The following is a 19,792-nucleotide window of genomic DNA, read 5'->3' as shown; positions in this document are numbered from 1 at the left end:
TATCACAGGTGCAATAATACACTCTTTGAATATCAGTTACAGAAGTAGAATAACAGCCATTCAATAATATTTTCTTTGTGATATCTTAACGCCACCTCCGATGTTAGCATGGCTGTAGAAGAAGTTTAACTGTTTCAGTGCCATCAGCAATTTGTCTATAGTTAGACAAGCAGACTGCAATTTTAAGAGGGGGGGGGGTTCCCGTCATTTCGCTTGCTCGCATGTAACCAGTATTAACATTCTTTTGTTTACTTTATTACTTCATTGGGATATTAGGCTGAGTGAGTTACTGAGAGGAAGTTCAAATGACACCAGTAGAGATAGAACAACAACCAGAACAACAACTTGCATTTATATAGCGTCTATTAACGTAGTAAAACGTCCCAAGGCGTTTCACAGGAGGGTTATTGAGCAATATTTTGACATTGAACCACTAATGGGGATATTAGGACAGGTGACCAAAAGCTTGGTCAAAGAGGTAGGTTTTAAGGAGTGTCTTAAAGGAGGAGAGAGAGGTGGAGAGGTTTATGGAAGGAATTGCAGAGCTTAGGGCCTAGACGGCTGAAGGCACGGCCGCCAATGGTGGGGCGATTAAAATCGGGGATGCGCGAGAGGCCGGAATTGGAGGAGCGCAGAGATCTCGGAGGGTTGTAGGGCTGGAGGAGGTTACAGAGATAGGGAGGGGCGAGGTCACGGAGGCATTATGAGGACGGGACAGTGCCGAGCTCCTTTAAATTGGGTGTGGTTTTAACAAGAGGCGTACTGATCATAACTTGGTAGATTATTTAAAAAATTTATTTTGCAAAACTTATGTCAATGTGATGGAATAACACATCAGGCTGGAGTTTTGTTTCCTCCTTGATAGTTAATGGGGGGAAAATTCAAGCACTGATGGTGCAGGAGATGTGAACCTGTCTGGCTGTACAAGAGCGCGGCCCCATTACTACCAGATCACAGTATCGAGCCAAGACACACATGGGTGGGGAGCAGATGGCAGTGAGCTCCCTCGGCGTATCCAGCCAGCCGGTTCGATTGTGCCGATTGCACTGTGATTTTGGCTAAAAAGACCATTGTCGGAAAAGGGGGTCCCGCCCAAGCTCCGCCAATCACCTTCACCCCGCGAGAGCAGAGCAGACCACAGCCAACACCCTGCTGACCTGCTTTTGATCTTTTCTTCTTGCTGGCTCATCAATCATACACTGCTTTCCACTTGCCGCTGCATCAAAAGTTTTAAGATAGGAGTTGCTCCTGATAAATTGTCCGGATACAAATTAATCTGTATCTTTATTGGCTCCTGTAATATAAAATTCGACTGTTATTTTTGGATGTAAGCAAGCAATTGCTCCAGTTACGGAGTGGGTGTAGCTGTGTTTAATTGGTACGTAATTGAGGATATTCTTCAGGCAAAGGCAAATTGTTGGGCACCCAAAGAAATAAGGAAAGACTTGTATTTATACAGCATAGGGTTGCCAACTCCGCTTGGACATATTCCTGGAGGTTTCAACATATGACCTCCTGCACACCCCCCCCACACCATTGATCGCCTGACATGTCCATCCTCACGGTGCCCCGCCTTCCCACGGCCAATCAGAAAGCGAACAGGCTCTCTGTTACCCGATTGGATGATTCTTGACTGTCAGTCAAACAGCCATTTTGCCCCATGTCCAATATTTTGATAACAGTAAACAAAAATGTTTAAAGAAAATATTTTTAAAAACACATTTTTTTTTAATGCCCCTTATGATTTTTCTCCCGGGTGTTGCTCGCAGCAGTGTCCGGGAGTCTTTAATTCCTGGAGACTCCAGGGCAATCCTGGAGGGTTGGCGGCCTCAAAACAGCACCTTTCACGTCCTCAGGATGTTCCAAAGTTCTTTACAGCCAATGAGGTACTTTTGAAGTGTAGTCACTGTTGTAATGTAGGAAACACGGCAGCCAATATGTGCACACAGCAAGGTGCCACGAGCAGCAATGTGATAATGACCGGATAAATATATTGAGGTAGGTGCATTGCTTTAGCAACAGGCACCATAACACAAGGGAGGAGCTTTGAGGAAAGGGGCACGATTTTAGCAGGGAGCCGGAAATCCAGCTCGTGGGTAGATGTTCGAGTGGGGAACCCGGAAGTCAAATGAGTGCGTGGCATTCTGCGATCGTAACTCAATTAAAGATGAATTATTTGTGCTTCTGGGTTTCCCACGCGACAGCCAGCCAGAGATTGACAGGCTGGCTGCCTTTTGGGTGGGAAAGGAGACGCGAATCGGAGAGGAGGGAGGGAGAGGCCGTGGGCCGTGGAGGACATCGAGTGGGGGGCCTTGGAGAAGATCGGGGTTGTCATCCAAAGATGCTAACAATTTGCTCACTAATATCACCAACAGTCATTTCCAGGCTCAGATATGCTGGTTACTTTCACAAAGAGGCAGCTGAAGGGTTTATTAGCCTGTTAATAGATGTAAAAGTGCTGAAAAGAGGTGTGAAACATTGAAAACTATATAAAGGTCACCTCAGTCTGGCTTTATTTGTTGCATTCTGAGAAACGTTCGAGTTGACTCTCTCAGACTGCAACGTAAAAGGATAATCACAATGCACAAGGGCCTCATGATAGGTTCGGATTAAGAAGGTTCTTCAGCTCATTTGATCTCATCCTCCTAGAAAACCAACCCTACCAACTACAACAACAATTTGCATTTATATAGCGCCTTTAACGTAATAAAACATCTCAAGGCGCTTCACAGGAGCGATTATCAAACAAAATTTGACACCGAGCCCCATAAGGAGATATTAGGACAGATGACCAACAGCTTGGTCAAAGAGGTAGGTTTTAAGGAGCATCTTAAAGGAAAGAGAGGTGCCCAGGTGGAGAGGTTTAGGGAGGGAATTCAAGAGTTTAGGGCCTAGGCAGCTGAAGGCATGGCCGCCGATGGTGGGGCGATGAGAATCGGGGATGCACAAAAGGCAAGAATTGGAGGAGTGCAGAGATATTGGACGGTCGTAGGGCTGGAGGAGGTGACAGAGATAGGAAGGGGCGAGGCCATGGGGGGGATTTGAAAACAAGGATGAGAATTTTAAAATTGAGGCTTTCCCGGACCAGGAGTCAATGTAGGTCAGCGAGCACAGGGGTGATGGGTGAACGGGACTTGGTGCTAGTTAGGATAAGGACAGCATAGTTTTGGATGAGCTGAAGTTTACGGAGGGTAGAAGGTGGGAGGCCGGCCAAGAGAGCATTGGAATAGTCAAGTCTGAAGGCAACAAAGGCATGAATGAGGGTTTGCAGCTGCAGATGAGCTGAGGCAGGGGCAGAGACGGAGGGCGGAGACTGTCTTCCCATTACAGATTAATTGAGTCCAGAGTCCTGGACCCAACCACCTTTCCTGGCAGCATGCTCAGGCTGTTCATCCCCCTCTGTTTATGGAGAAAAAACAAGGGTTCATTAATGGAATGGAACATTCTGGAATAACTAACATATTTTCTGCAACATGATGCATAAAATATATGTCCAGAAGTGAACCTGATTGGACAAGTCATGAGTCGTTTGTGGTCTTTGTACCCATGTTGTAGCTAACTGTGTCATATTCTCCAAACCTGCATCTTCTGAGGGATTTCTGTGCTTGTTACGTGAGGGCGTTTACATCAAGCACTCCCAGCAATGGTACAACACTGTGACAGACTAAAGCTCCCGCTATTGTGCTCCAACAATGTACCTTCACCCCAAACTCAGAGGGGCACCGCCTATTGCACCAATGTCCATTTTTCCAAGTCCCACTCCAGCTGTTCTATGGCCTTGATCAAGTGAGATCACCAGTGGTGATTTGTACTGAATTTGAGGTGGTGTTTTTGCCTTATATCCACGAGGAACTCACGGAGATTGTCTCTCTAAGGGTCCTATATGGGGCAGAGAGGGAAGGAGGAGAGATTATCGATATATAGATGCTTTCATGGCCAACCTTATATAAATTGACAAAGCTTTTTCTCCCCTCCAAGAATAAAAAGCTATCCATTGTGAAGTAAAACATTGTTTTCAAATGAAACAGAAATCAGAAATTCCAGTATAAAATTCAAATTTTTGGGAGGGGGACCACGTCCAGGATCCCGGAAATGCAGCAGACAATTTGCGCACAGCAAGGTTCCAAAAACAGCAATGTGTGACAATGTCCCGATCATCTATTCTTTAGTCATGTTGGTTGAGGGATAAATATTAGCCAGGGCACCGGGGAGAACTCCCCTGCTCTTCTTTGAAATGGTGCGGTGGGATCTTTTACATCCATTTGAGAGGGCAGGTGGGGCTTCAGTTTAGCATCTCATCTGAAAGACAGCCCCTCTGACAACGCAGCACTCCCTCAGTATTGCAATGGAGTGTCAGCCGAGATTATGTGCTCAAGTCTTTGGAATTGGACTTGAGCCCACAACCTTCTGATTCAGAGGCGAGAGTGTTACCTGCTCAGCCACGGGCGACACAAGGCTGAAATACTTGACAAAATTCATGTAATCAGAGAGCAAGTTATTAATTTTTATATACATGTTGCGAATCATATTTTTCAAAACCATAAATATCTGTTTCATTTATTCAGATTTAAACTCAAGTTCCTTTGCCCCCTTCTTTCAATATTGTTGGGCTCCATCTCAACTAATCTCCATTCTCCCCGCTCCCAATTCCTTTGATCTCCAGTCCAGAACAAGGGGGCATAACCTTAATATTAGAGCTCGGCCATTCAGGGATGATGTCAGGTAGCAATTCTTCACACAAAGGGAAGTGGAAATCTGGAACTCTCTCCCCCAAAAAGCTGTTGAGGCTGGGGGTCAAATGAAAATTTCTAAACTGAGTTTGATAGACTTTTGCTGGTAAGGGTGTTAAAGGATATGGAATCAAGGTGGGTAAATAGAGTTAAGATACAGATTAGGCACAATCTAAGTGAATGGTAGAACAGGGTAGGGGGCCTGAATGGCCTACTCCTGTTCCTAAGTTCCTAATTTACAGCAAGACCCAATGCTCACACTCTCAGTGAAGTAGAACAAGACCCAATACTCACACTGTCAGTGAAGTAGAACAAGATCCAATACTCACACTGTCAGTGATGTAGAACAAGACCCAATACTCACACTGTCAGTGAAGTAGAACAAGATCCAATACTCATACTGTCCTGATGTAGAACAAGACCCAATGCTCACACTGTCAGTGAAGTAGAACAAGACCCAATACTCACACTGTCCTGATGTAGAACAAGACCCAATGCTCACACTGTCAGTGAAGTAGAACAAGACCCAATACTCACACTGTCAGTGATGTAGAATAAGACCCAATACTCACACTGTCAGTGAAGTAGAACAAGATCCAATACTCACACTGTCCTGATGTAGAACAAGACCCAATGCTCACACTGTCAGTGATGTAGAACAAGACCCAATGCTCACACTGTCAGTGAAGTAGAACAAGATCCAATACTCACACTGTCAGTGAAGTAGAACAAGATCCAATACTCACACTGTCCTGAAGTAGAACAAGACCCAATGCTCACACTGTCAGTGAAGTAGAACAAGACCCAATGCTCACACTGTCAGTGAAGTAGAACAAGATCCAATACTCACACTGTCCTGAAGTAGAACAAGACCCAATGCTCACACTGTCAGTGAAGTAGAACAAGACCCAATGCTCACACTGTCCTGATGTAGAACAAGACCCAATACTCACACTGTCCTGAAGTAGAACAAGACCCAATGCTCACACTGTCAGTGAAGTAGAACAAGACCCAATACTCACACTGTCAGTGAAGTAGAACAAGACCCAATACTCACACTCTCAGTGATGTAGAACAAGACCCAATACTCACACTCTCAGTGATGTAGAACAAGACCCAATACTCACACTGTCCTGATGTAGAACAAGATCCAATACTCACACTGTCCTGATGTAGAACCAGACCCAATGCTCACACTGTCAGTGAAGTAGAACAAGACCCAATGCTCACACTGTCAGTGATGTAGAACAAGACCCAATGCTCACACTGTCAGTGACGTAGAACAAGACCCAATGCTCACACTGTCCTGATGTAGAACAAGACCCAATGCTCACACTGTCAGTGAAGTAGAACAAGACCCAATGCTCACACTGTCAGTGATGTAGAACAAGACCCAATGCTCACACTGTCAGTGACGTAGAACAAGACCCAATACTCACACTGTCAGTGATGTAGAACAAGACCCAATGCTCACACTGTCAGTGATGTAGAACAAGACCCAATACTCACACTGTCAGTGATGTAGAACAAGACCCAATACTCACACTGTCCTGATGTAGAACAAGACCCAATACTCACACTGTCCTGATGTAGAACAAGACCCAATGCTCACACTGTCAGTGACGTAGAACAAGACCCAATGCTCACACTGTCAGTGAAGTAGAACAAGACCCAATACTCACACTGTCAGTGATGTAGAACAAGACCCAATGCTCACACTGTCAGTGATGTAGAACAAGACCCAATGCTCACACTGTCAGTGATGTAGAACAAGACCCAATACTCATACTGTCAGTGAAGTAGAACTGAGAATCCCTACGTGGTCAGTTTTAGTAAAATATTAAAATGCCTACGTGGCAAAGAAGCAGAATGCAAAATGGTTAGAAAGGGTTAATTAGTTAGTAACTGAGATTGATACAAGTGGCCTGGCCCTCCTGCTGGGCCATATGTTTGCTTAGTCAGCAGGCCTGCATTGTCTTATCAACGATAGGTCTTTGATGTGAGTCAAGGACTGGTCTGAATGTCTCCATGTTTATGGCAGATCAATATAGGGAACGAGCTTAGCCAAAGTTGAAAGACATTCCAGGTTGGGAGATAAGGAACAGAAGGAACAGGGAAGAACATTCCAAGTTGGAAGATGAGGAAGTGTCCCCTTTGATGTCTAACAGCAACATAGTCAGCACATGATTATTTATGATTGGCCGGAAATAATGTAACCTTGCATGGCAACCTATGCCCGGCTTATGATTGGTGTTGACCCTCGTTAAGTATGTTCCAACCCTATTGATTTGTATAAAAACGTGTGGATTTCTGTATGTTTTTGTTCTTGCTCTGCCAGCATAGAGGGACTCTATCAGGAGTCCAAATCAATGCTGCAGACTAAGAACCCTGCTATTAAAGATGTGTTGGACTTTAAAATGTATTCGACTTCAGTTATTACTGAACCAGACTGAGGGGAAAGAATCCGGATCGTCATTTGGTGGCAGCGGTGGGATCTTAACGGTTGTTCACTGAGAGTTCGCGGAGTAAGAGGCGGATTGTCTCAGACACGGAGGAAGGAAATGGCGCCCCGATGTAAGTAGTCTTAATTTACTATGTCGGTTTTCCTCCAATCCGTCAGTCTGACGACGAATCGTCCAATCGCTAACACTCGTGTGCGTCCTTACAAGATTCAGGTCAGTCTGGCGAATACACAGAAATAGCAGGAAGAGGTCAGTGGTCGAATATCACTGAGGGAATAACGTGTAAGCGGTAGGTCAGTGGTTAATATCACTGAGGGTAGTCAAGGTTTAAGTTCCTGATGATTGGATATAAACAGGAACTATTGATAAAACTTAGATGCCGAAAAAAGGCTCAGGAATTAATTTGGAAAAATAACAGAGGTACCTCAGCCAAAGAACTAATTGCTTTATGGAAACAGTACTGTAAAAAAATATGGATAGAATTAAGTGACTAGACAAATGTTTAAAAGACAGAGACCCGAAAAAGAAAGGTTTTGTTGTTTAAGTGTACTGTCCCTTTAAAAAGCCTGTCTTGATCAGTGTTTTTTTTGTCGGTGTTGTGGGCCACGCCCCCTTCTTACTGTGTCTTGTGTGTTTTCTTCCTTTGTGTAATGTATCTGTCTTGTCGTGTGTTTAATTCTGATACTGCCGAATTAAAATTGGAGTTATTGAGGTTAAGTGACCTATTAAATTCTGGTTCTTATAAAGTGTGGGCATGTTAAATTCCAGACATGGGATCTTCAAAAAATTGGCATTTTGAATGTTTATTTTGTGATTGGCTGTGGTTTAAAAAGAGGTTAAAAATTAACGGGATACATTAAAAAACTATCAGGATCATTGTGATAGGAAAAGTCGGAAAGCTGGAACAGCTCGGAGCGTTGATTATAATCACATCCACGAAAAGTATGTGAAAAAATAGTGTGCAAAAATATAGTATAAAGCAATCCACAAATGTGAGAAGTAAAAAAATCAGTCAAACCTGTGTGAAGAGAAATTTTGAAGGTGGGAACTTAATCTCAAAAGGGAGAAGGATCAAGTTACTCCTACCACAAGAGCAAGTTAATATTAACCCCTTCCATCCCAAGAAGCCAGACTGTCATGCCAAGACCAGTTCAAACAGATAGAAATGACCCAGTCGGTTGAGAACTGTCTGAGGCTTGCCCAGAACACAGGTGAACATGGGGTAACAATTGGTATAGGTTATATTAGTAAAATTGTCCCAATCACTCGGAAATGCCAAAGGCTACAATTGACTGAGATATAAGTTTTCACGCTACAGTGAAAAATTGATAAGAAAGGAATGTAAAACAAATCATATGAAAAGGAAGCATAGGTTAGACAATTGGAAGTCCATTACTTGAGCTATGTACTGACACAGGGTACTAAACACCTATCAGTTTTACCCTGCCACAGTATGATAAGGAAGTTTTGACAAGTTCTGGGGCTGTTCAATTTTATTTGAAATTAATAGTAGAATACAAGATCTGACCAAAGAGGGGAGACCTTCCCTGACAAATTATATAACTCGCATTGAGAATGCTAAGAAAACTCAACAATTAGATCAACACCTCCTAACTCAAGTGTTAAAACAAAGAGCCACATGGAATGGAGGTGGACATCGTAAAAAGAGATAGGCAAATATGGAGACGTAAAGATCTGTGATAAGTGATATAGCAACTGCCTTTGCCTCAGTTGTTAACACCATTGATTTGACAACATTAGATCAAAAGGTCAGAGATTTAGGGTCTCGCATTAAAGATATATTAAAAGATAAATGAAAATACAGATAAGGAATTGTCTGAGGATCAAATGCTGACCATATATTGCAAAGGATAGCTACAGTGCTAGAAACACATGCCCAAACCATTAATAAATTAATAAAAGAGGAATATAACGTATCTTAGCAGGCGGCTGCTAATGATATCTGCTTAATGTGGTTACATCTTGAAAACACAGAGATTAGGACTTGGAGTTAGAAATTCCAGTCTGCAGCCCTGTGTACATCTGTATGTGGGAGAGACGGTGTTTATTTCAGACAGGCTGCGTGCTTCAGAGAAAGAGCAAGAGTGGAACTAGGCAATTTCTCTCTCCTGTTTTGTTTTCTGAATTTGTTTCGGGTATAGGGATTATTCCTTTGGATAAATAAATAATAAATGAAGATTTGACAAATTAATCACTTGGGCTCTCAAGAAGAGCCGCAATGGATTTTCTGTGTTTCTTTTAAAACAGGTGACCCTGGTTTTTTTTTGGGACCACGTGAGTGTTGATGGTGCAGGATTACCAAGAGTAGTTACAAAGTTACGGTGCAACCTTTGCTGGAGAAATTTGGTGCAGGAAACGATCCAGTGGTGTTAAAGATTTAAGACTTTAGCTGCAGACATCAGCGGATACCAAATGTCACAGCGTGGTGATATCAACCTGATTCTCTTCTTTTAAAAACATTTTGATTTGTTTTGTTTTAGCCTATTTGTTGTCTTCCGAGACAGAATGCTCGAGGTGGGGAGATATGGGAATTTCTCTAAAGTCATTGAATTGGGCATGATAAAAAATCAATCTGGCATAAATATACAATCTAGTGAAAGTCAGGAAAGTGTAGTTGAGAATAGTAAATTGATAGCTTTCTCGTGGAGATATTTGTGTCCTTGCCTATAATGAATAATGAGAAAACTACACTCAAAAGCCTGGCCACGACCCTGACATCGGGACCATTCAGGGGGAGATAAGCACTCTAGATACCCCTGATCTTTTTGATAAGATAACCTGAAAACCTAAGAATGGCTACAGTGGACATAAAAGATACAAATGTATGTTGCCATCATCTGAAATGGAGATCAGGATGAAGAACATGATTACAAAGGCCTATGGCCTGGTGAGCTATTGCAACCACTCTTTAAACAAACCAGTTGCTTTTACAGGACTGAATCCTACAGGACATATGATGTGTGCCATGGAAAATGTTCGGAAATACCATGAGGAAGAAGAGACTGGCCAGCAGAAAGTTAATATCCAAGAACACTAAGCTCATTCCTATGAGATGCTGCTAGTATGCGGAGATACATGAAGAAGATACAGTGAAGAATGAGTCTCAGACAGGCTCAGTTACTTGACAACAGCACAACAGGAAAATGGTTAATGTGGTCCAGGCGAGTGAGAAATCCTTTTAAACAAGGCACTGACACATGGTCCATAGAGAAACCAACTAATTAATGAAACAGTCAGGAAACACTGGTATCAATCAAAAGGACTGAAATTAAAGTAAAGAGGGACACAGTAATTTGGATTTCCAAAATTCAGGGTTAGGTTCCCATCAGTTAACAGTGAAATTGGGAGAAACAATATTTAGAAGATATCCGCACGATGGATACAAAAGTACAAGATTATGAGGGGCCCAGATAAAGTAGACAGGAAGTACCTGTTTCCCCAAGCAGAGGGTTCAAGAACTAGAGGACGTAGATTTAAGCTGATTGGCTGGAACAAAATTAAAGGGATGTGTTACTAGACATGTTGTCACTGTGTGTCCACATAGTGTTGGACACAGCCTAGAAGCACAGTGTGGGTTTAATAATACCGGTACCAATCGGGATATTAACTGTACCATGGAGGTCCTAGAGGTGGATCTAAAACCCACTTAAGTGGTATATGCCGGAGAGGGCGAATACTGTGTTACAACTAATTTGAAAACGTTTAAATATGCCAATCTAACTTGTGATATTTTAAGTCCAGAATTCTACTCCATTTCTGAAGTCCTGGTTCGGATTGGACCCGAGGAACTGGTAGAGGTACACCGGCATAACCTCACCACCGTACAAGTTTCTGAGAATGTCAGAAAGGACTTAAAAGCATATCAGGACACATTTGGGTATCTGACACCCCTGTTGCCTAAATACTTGGAAGCATTGCGAATGGAGATACGCCTCTCCCAGAAGGTTTGTTATAACCTACAACAGGACAATAACAACATTAAGCATGACATTGACCAAATTAAAGTCACCACCTGGTGAAATGACCTCTGGAATTTGGGACTGAATATACAGATCCATCTTTGGATTAGATTAATTTCATATGTATTAGTCGTAGTGCAGTTTGTTGTAATGTGCTTCTTGATTTTCATTGCATGTAATAAATGTAAGCAGAGGATGAAGGGTTTGGCAAAGATAGTAAAACAGAGCCTGGGTGAGAATGTCCCCATTGTCTCTGTGGTTTCAACTAAGAACACATCTTAATGGTACTGGGAGTAGCACCCGCTGGGGTAAGGTGCATGTAAAAGGGAAGACAATTATAGTTTGATAGGATTATCAGATGCTCTGCCTCTCTTCCACCCGGACTGGTGGCCAACACGAAGGGAACCTGGTTAAGATGAGGTACAGCATCTAACGGGATATTGTAGGGAGAATTTGGATTAAGGGATATAATGGGGAGGGCACCAATTCACAGGTGTAAAATGGTCTGAAAGGTACCATTCAGTCTAGTTAGGCTGGAAACAGAATATAAAGCACCATAGGATATTTGACTATGTTAGCCTTTTCAAACTAACATGAATAGGTTTAGCTGACCAAGGACATTTGCAGCTTACTTGAGAGATGTTTAGAAGGAGTCTGTTCCTGAGAACAGATAAGAGTACAAAGGCGTATTGATGAAACATGTCTGTGTTCGATTGGGACTTCTCTAGTTCAAGGGCTAGTCATATTCATTGTTATAATTCTTATAGTTTATTGCTTACTTAAATGTTGCTGCGCTGCAGAACCTGCAGAACCAGTGAGCACCGTAATAATTGGTTATCATAAAATGATAAAAGGGGGGAATGAGAATCCCTACGTGGTCAGTTTTAGTAAAATATTAAAATGCCTACGTGGCAAAGAAGCAGAATGCAAAATGGTTAGAAAGGGTTAATTAGTTAGTAACTGAGATTGATACAAGTGGCCTGGCCCTCCTGCTGGGCCATATGTTTGCTTAGTCAGCAGGCCTGCATTGTCTTATCAACGATAGGTCTTTGATGTGAGTCAAGGACTGGTCTGAATGTCTCCATGTTTATGGCAGATCAATATAGGGAACGAGCTTAGCCAAAGTTGAAAGACATTCCAGGTTGGGAGATAAGGAACAGAAGGAACAGGGAAGAACATTCCAAGTTGGAAGATGAGGAAGTGTCCCCTTTGATGTCTAACAGCAACATAGTCAGCACATGATTATTTATGATTGGCCGGAAATAATGTAACCTTGCATGGCAACCTATGCCCGGCTTATGATTGGTGTTGACCCTCGTTAAGTATGTTCCAACCCTATTGATTTGTATAAAAACGTGTGGATTTCTGTATGTTTTTGTTCTTGCTCTGCCAGCATAGAGGGACTCTATCAGGAGTCCAAATCAATGCTGCAGACTAAGAACCCTGCTATTAAAGATGTGTTGGACTTTAAAATGTATTCGACTTCAGTTATTACTGAACCAGACTGAGGGGAAAGAATCCGGATCGTCAGAACAAGACCCAATGCTCACACTGTCCTGATGTAGAACAAGACCCAATACTCACACTGTCAGTGACGTAGAACAAGACCCAATGCTCACACTGTCCTGATGTAGAACAAGACCCAATGCTCACACTGTCAGTGACGTAGAACAAGACCCAATACTCACACTGTCAGTGATGTAGAACAAGATCCAATACTCACACTGTCAGTGAAGTAGAACAAGACCCAATACTCACACTGTCAGTGATGTAGAACAAGACCCAATGCTCACACTGTCAGTGAAGTAGAACAAGACCCAATACTCACACTGTCAGTGAAGTAGAACAAGACCCAATACTCACACTGTCAGTGAAGTAGAACAAGACCCAATACTCACACTGTCAGTGAAGTAGAACAAGACCCAATACTCACACTGTCCTGATGTAGAACAAGACCCAATGCTCACACTGTCAGTGAAGTAGAACAAGACCCAATACTCACACTGTCCTGATGTAGAACAAGACCCAATGCTCACACTGTCAGTGATGTAGAACAAGATCCAATACTCACACTGTCCTGATGTAGAACAAGACCCAATACTCACACTGTCAGTGAAGTAGAACAAGACCCAATGCTCACACTGTCAGTGACGTAGAACAAGACCCAATACTCACACTGTCAGTGACGTAGAACAAGACCCAATACTCACACTGTCAGTGATGTAGAACAAGACCCAATACTCACACTGTCCTGATGTAGAACAAGACCCAATACTCACACTGTCCTGATGTAGAACAAGACCCAATGCTCACACTGTCAGTGAAGTAGAACAAGACCCAATGCTCACACTGTCAGTGACGTAGAACAAGACCCAATACTCACACTGTCAGTGACGTAGAACAAGACCCAATACTCACACTGTCAGTGATGTAGAACAAGACCCAATACTCACACTGTCCTGATGTAGAACAAGACCCAATACTCACACTGTCCTGATGTAGAACAAGACCCAATGCTCACACTGTCAGTGAAGTAGAACAAGACCCAATGCTCACACTGTCAGTGATGTAGAACAAGACCCAATGCTCACACTGTCAGTGATGTAGAACAAGACCCAATGCTCACACTGTCAGTGATGTAGAACAAGACCCAATACTCACACTGTCCTGATGTAGAACAAGACCCAATGCTCACACTGTCAGTGATGTAGAACAAGACCCAATACTCACACTGTCAGTGAAGTAGAACAAGACCCAATGCTCACACTGTCCTGATGTAGAACAAGACCCAATACTCACACTGTCAGTGACGTAGAACAAGACCCAATGCTCACACTGTCCTGATGTAGAACAAGACCCAATGCTCACACTGTCAGTGACGTAGAACAAGACCCAATACTCACACTGTCAGTGATGTAGAACAAGATCCAATACTCACACTGTCAGTGAAGTAGAACAAGACCCAATACTCACACTGTCAGTGATGTAGAACAAGACCCAATGCTCACACTGTCAGTGAAGTAGAACAAGACCCAATACTCACACTGTCAGTGAAGTAGAACAAGACCCAATACTCACACTGTCAGTGAAGTAGAACAAGACCCAATACTCACACTGTCAGTGAAGTAGAACAAGACCCAATACTCACACTGTCCTGATGTAGAACAAGACCCAATGCTCACACTGTCAGTGAAGTAGAACAAGACCCAATACTCACACTGTCCTGATGTAGAACAAGACCCAATGCTCACACTGTCAGTGATGTAGAACAAGATCCAATACTCACACTGTCCTGATGTAGAACAAGACCCAATACTCACACTGTCAGTGAAGTAGAACAAGACCCAATGCTCACACTGTCAGTGACGTAGAACAAGACCCAATACTCACACTGTCAGTGACGTAGAACAAGACCCAATACTCACACTGTCAGTGATGTAGAACAAGACCCAATACTCACACTGTCCTGATGTAGAACAAGACCCAATACTCACACTGTCCTGATGTAGAACAAGACCCAATGCTCACACTGTCAGTGAAGTAGAACAAGACCCAATGCTCACACTGTCAGTGACGTAGAACAAGACCCAATACTCACACTGTCAGTGACGTAGAACAAGACCCAATACTCACACTGTCAGTGATGTAGAACAAGACCCAATACTCACACTGTCCTGATGTAGAACAAGACCCAATACTCACACTGTCCTGATGTAGAACAAGACCCAATGCTCACACTGTCAGTGAAGTAGAACAAGACCCAATGCTCACACTGTCAGTGATGTAGAACAAGACCCAATGCTCACACTGTCAGTGATGTAGAACAAGACCCAATGCTCACACTGTCAGTGATGTAGAACAAGACCCAATACTCACACTGTCCTGATGTAGAACAAGACCCAATGCTCACACTGTCAGTGATGTAGAACAAGACCCAATACTCACACTGTCAGTGAAGTAGAACAAGACCCAATGCTCACACTGTCCTGATGTAGAACAAGACCCAATACTCACACTGTCCTGATGTAGAACAAGACCCAATGCTCACACTGTCAGTGATGTAGAACAAGACCCAATACTCACACTGTCAGTGAAGTAGAACAAGATCCAATACTCACACTGTCCTGATGTAGAACAAGACCCAATACTCACACTGTCAGTGATGTAGAACAAGACCCAATACTCACACTGTCAGTATTGTAGAATGCAAATCAATCCTCCCACTGTCCATAATCTAGAACAAGAACCAATACTCACACTGTCTCTGATGTTGATCAAAGAGCAACGTTCACACTATCAATAATGTGAGGCCTCTAAATGGCTCAGACCTCCTGCCAGCAAGAATGATCTGCAGTTAAAATCAGCCTTAGTATTTCTTGCTTGCACATTCACCGTGTGAATTGAGGACACAGCTCCAGCTTTGTATTTTATGGCTTTGTTTTAATGATTAAGACTGTATGTATATCTTTCTAAGTGGAAACTAAGTCTCAATAAACGTACTCAGCTGTTCTGCTCCTCAATATTGCCAGGTGAGACCTCAGCTATATGGCTACCTGTGACATTGTGTGCCAATCATTTTGTCATGAATTTGTGAAAGGTTAACAAAGGATTTATGAGATAAAGTATTGTGAGTGGGTGAGAGGTGGGATACACCATAAACTGGAATGCAGAGTGACATCCAGACCAAATCACTGCTAAACAAGTCTTGTCCAATATGTAGCCGTGATTCATATGTGGCTAATCCAGATGTGGCTAATTGCATGTCTGATTAGTAAATAAAAAATGAGTAAATGAGTAATTGGGCATGTGATCTCAATACTCAAATGTACACGGCGTAAGCATGTGTACTTTAACCTTTTTGTGCGTTTGTTGGTAAAATTGTAAGACAAAAAGCAAAGTGTGCTTTTACGTGCACCAGGATTTGAGCACGTAATCTAGCTGAAATTCCAGTGCCACATGGAAGGATTACTGCATTGTCACAGGTGCTGGATAAAGCAACAGTTTGAGGTTCTCTGCACCATTGGTCAATCACTTCCAGGTCATCTTCAGTGACAGGACAAGCAAAAATAGTTCCACTATAGCGGGTCCCAGTGTTTCAACACCATTGATAATAACCATCGTAAAAAATCCACAACACACTGGTTTGGAGAACATCCTTGCCTCTACCTTTTAACATTCAGGTCTGTGGCTTCAAAAGTCACTAAGAAATTAGTGCCGCCACATATGACAAAAGCCAAGATGAAACTACAAGACACGGCATTCATAGGGCCAGGCCTGCTGTTCCTGAAACAATACTTTCATTTTTTAAAAATTAATGAGTGGTCTCAGATGGAGGATAAAGAACCCATGGCAATATTTGAAATAGAAGTAGGAATTCTCCCAGTAGCTTGGCCAACATTCCTTCCTCAGCCAGCACCACCACAAATAGAGGTTACCTGATCATTCGTCTCGTTGTTTGGGGTATGTTGCTGGTGTTGAATGGCTGCTGTATTTGTCTACATAGCAGTCACTGCACTCCAACGGTAATTAATTGCATGTTAATGTGATAATGTATTGCACAAATGCAAGTGTTGTTCATTTTTTATTTTGACAACCCTCCTGCCCTAGCTTTGGTGGAAGAGCCACGGAAACCCCAGAAATCTGGCGTAAAGATGCCGTTTACGCTGTTTTTCCAGGGTTTCTGTGGCTCTCCCATCAATGTTACGGAGGACGAGTTACGATCTGGAATGCACAGCCTGAAAGGGTGGTGGAAGCAGATTCAATAATATATTTCAAAAGGGAGCTAGGTATATACTTAAGGAAAAATTTGCTGGTCTATGGGGAAAGAGTAGGGGGAGTGGGACTAATTGGATAGCTCTTTCAAAGAGTTGGCACAGGCACGATGGGCCAAATGGCCTCCTTCTGTGCTGTATCAGTCTATGATTCTATAACCCGCCCCACACCACCACCCATGGAAAGTCACAGCCAATGCCTTCAGGAGATGAAGAGAGAAATTTGCAAAAAAACAAAAAGGCCTTCAGACAATCTATTCCACAATGTTAAGTGGGACATTTGTCTGTTAAACTCAGTTTCCCACGATCACCACTAACTGACAAAACTGAGTAGATTCTATCAGTGTTCATTATTTTATTATTAATAATGTCATCTCTGGTCACTTCCTTGTCTCTCACATCATTTACAATTCTGTGTGATCAAAAGCCCTCACCCTCTGTCTGTGGGGAAAACTACCCCTTAGCAGTCTCACCAGCATCCTCGAACTCCAAACTCCTCCTCCTCCTCCTTTGGCCCCCACCTGCCAGGACTTTGCCTCCACAGTTACCGATGGTGTCACACCCACCTCTGCATCCTCACATCTGAGGGCTGCAGGCTTAACTGCACATGAAGAAAAAAAAGAAAGACTTACATTTATACAGCATCTTTCACAGCCTCATGATGTCCCAAAGCGCTTTACAGCCAATGAAGTACTTTTGATGTGTAATCACTGTTGTAATGTAGGAAATGTGGCAGCCAATTTGCGCACAGCAAGGTCCCACAAACAGCAATGTGATAGTGACCAGGTAATCTGTTTTAGTGATGTTGGTTGAGGGATAAATATCAGCCAGGACACTGGGGAGAACTCCCCTGCTCTTCTTCAAAATAGTGCCATGGGATCTTTTATGTCCACCTGAGAGGGCAGATGGGGCCTCGGTTTAAAGTTTCATCTGAAAAACAGCACCTCCGCTAGTGCAGCACTCCCACTGTACTGCATTAGAGTGTCAGCATTGGTTTTGTGCTTAAGTCCCTGGAGTGGGACTTGAACCCATGACCTTCTGTCTCAGAGGTCAGAGTGCTACCCACTGAGCCACAGCTGACAGTTGACATGGTGCAAGACTGATGATGTACAACTCATCAGATCTGGCTTAAGTTATACTGCCTCCTCCCCTCTGCAATCAAAGTCTCCTATTGCTCCAATATCTTCCTGGAGAGTCCCAAACTCATTTTCCCCACCAAAGTCCCATCTCCTCCTCCAATCTCTCCTCCAACATCAGCTGCGAGGAACCCAAGGAGTTCTTTGTCTCCAAACCAAGGCAAGCTACTAAACTGCTTTAGCTTCCTCCTCTCCCCCTGACTCTCTTGTCCTTAACTTCCCTAGCTTCCTCCCTGTCCCAACTCTCAACCTTACCACACTTATTGTTTCTCCTTCATCATTCCTCCATCCATCATCAGAATCATTTCCTCCACAAGCCCCATCACCTGCACTGACCCCCTTCAACCATAGGCTACTATGGTTGACCACTATCAGCTACTGACCACTCAACTACCTCTCCTCAGCCATTGCTTACTGACATTAACGACTGATAAACAAAGACATTGCTCCTGGCCCTTTCAAAGCTGCGTCATTAATCCATCCTCTCTAACTACTCTGCCAACTCTAAGCTCTTCCTCCTTTCTAAAGTCCGTGATGTAGAGAAAATGTTTCCACTTTTTTTTCCCCTTGTGTTTTAGGCTCCCCTTTTATAAGAAGGGGGGGTTAGGGTGTGTTTATGTGCAGCAACTCAATAAAACCAAAATAAGTGTCAAATTATAGTTTTATTATATCGGTCCAGGATGCACTCCAGTCCCTGCGGCACCCACCGGTCGCGGAAAGCAAATGTGGGGGAGTCCAAAACCAGGGCTCATAAATATAAGATAGTTTCTAATAAATCCAATAAGGAATTCAGGAGAAACTCCTTTACCCAGAGAGTGGTTCAAGAACTCGCTACCACAAGGAGTAGTTGAGGCAAATAGCACAGATGCATTTATGGGACAGCTAATTAAAAACACGAGAAATAAAGGAACAGAAGATTATGCTGATAAGGTTAGATGGAGTAGGCTCCCGTGGAGCATAGACCACTTGGGCCGAATGGCTTGTTTCTGTGCTGTAAATTCTAGAAATGTGTTATGGTCACCAAACCTCAACTTTCCCAGTCTAAATCACATCAGTCTGGTAGCTGCCCACCCACAGCACTGAAACCATCTTGGTAAAAGGCACTAACAGTATCCCTTGTGGCTGCAATGAAGATTTTGATGCAAACGCACCGGGGAACGGAAGCAGGTGGGGTTTGGCAATGAGAGGGATGACAGGTGAACGGGAGTCAGCACCGAATGCAAGTGGTGGAAGAGTTTTGGGTGAATTGGAGTTTAGATAGGATGAAGCTAGCGAGGGTGTCGAAGGTATCTGTTACCTTCCTCCAAATTCCCCTGGGTTGTTCCATGTTAAAGATGCTATATTAAATGCACATTGTTATGGATGGATTTTTTTTAAAGTGGGGCGGGAGGGCTCATTTTCTTTTTCTTTTTTAAAAAAAAGCAAATTAAATTTGGTTACGTTTTGAATTTTTTGCTACTACATCCGACCGGCCAAGAATTTTGTTTCCATTAAAAAAAAACATATTTCACCTTGCCAATATCCAAACTATGGAGAAGTGAAGCATATGGTGCTTGAAATGAGGCGTGCAACCTCTCACTGCAGATCGGATTGTAGATATTAAGTCTATATATTATTTTTACAGAAATATATTGCACCTAAACAGCTTCGGACAGGCTGACTGCTCAACATCAGCAAGTAATTAAAGAGATTTTTTTTCTCTCTCTCTCGCAG

General features: G+C 43.0%; 1 long non-coding RNA gene across 5 annotated transcripts in view; it reads right to left on the bottom strand.

Annotated features, from left to right (window-relative positions):
* The window catches only part of LOC137335111 (uncharacterized), a 40,773-nt gene that overhangs the window by 15,779 nt on the left and 5,202 nt on the right, over positions 1-19,792 (bottom strand). For 3 of the 5 annotated variants that reach the window (XR_010966336.1, XR_010966339.1, XR_010966335.1), the window contains exons 2-3: positions 17,378-17,544; positions 1,158-1,294 (exon numbers count right to left, since the gene is read on the bottom strand). This is a non-coding gene — a long non-coding RNA (uncharacterized lncRNA). Of the gene's footprint in view, positions 1-1,157; positions 1,295-3,698; positions 3,880-17,377; positions 17,545-19,792 lie in introns of all 5 variants that reach the window. The other 2 variants (XR_010966337.1, XR_010966338.1) reach the window with 2 other exon arrangements.

The sequence above is a fragment of the Heptranchias perlo genome, chromosome 19, assembly GCF_035084215.1.
Source record: "Heptranchias perlo isolate sHepPer1 chromosome 19, sHepPer1.hap1, whole genome shotgun sequence".
Taxonomy (NCBI): Eukaryota; Metazoa; Chordata; class Chondrichthyes; order Hexanchiformes; family Hexanchidae; genus Heptranchias; species Heptranchias perlo.
This window is presented reverse-complemented; position numbering and strand designations above follow the sequence as displayed.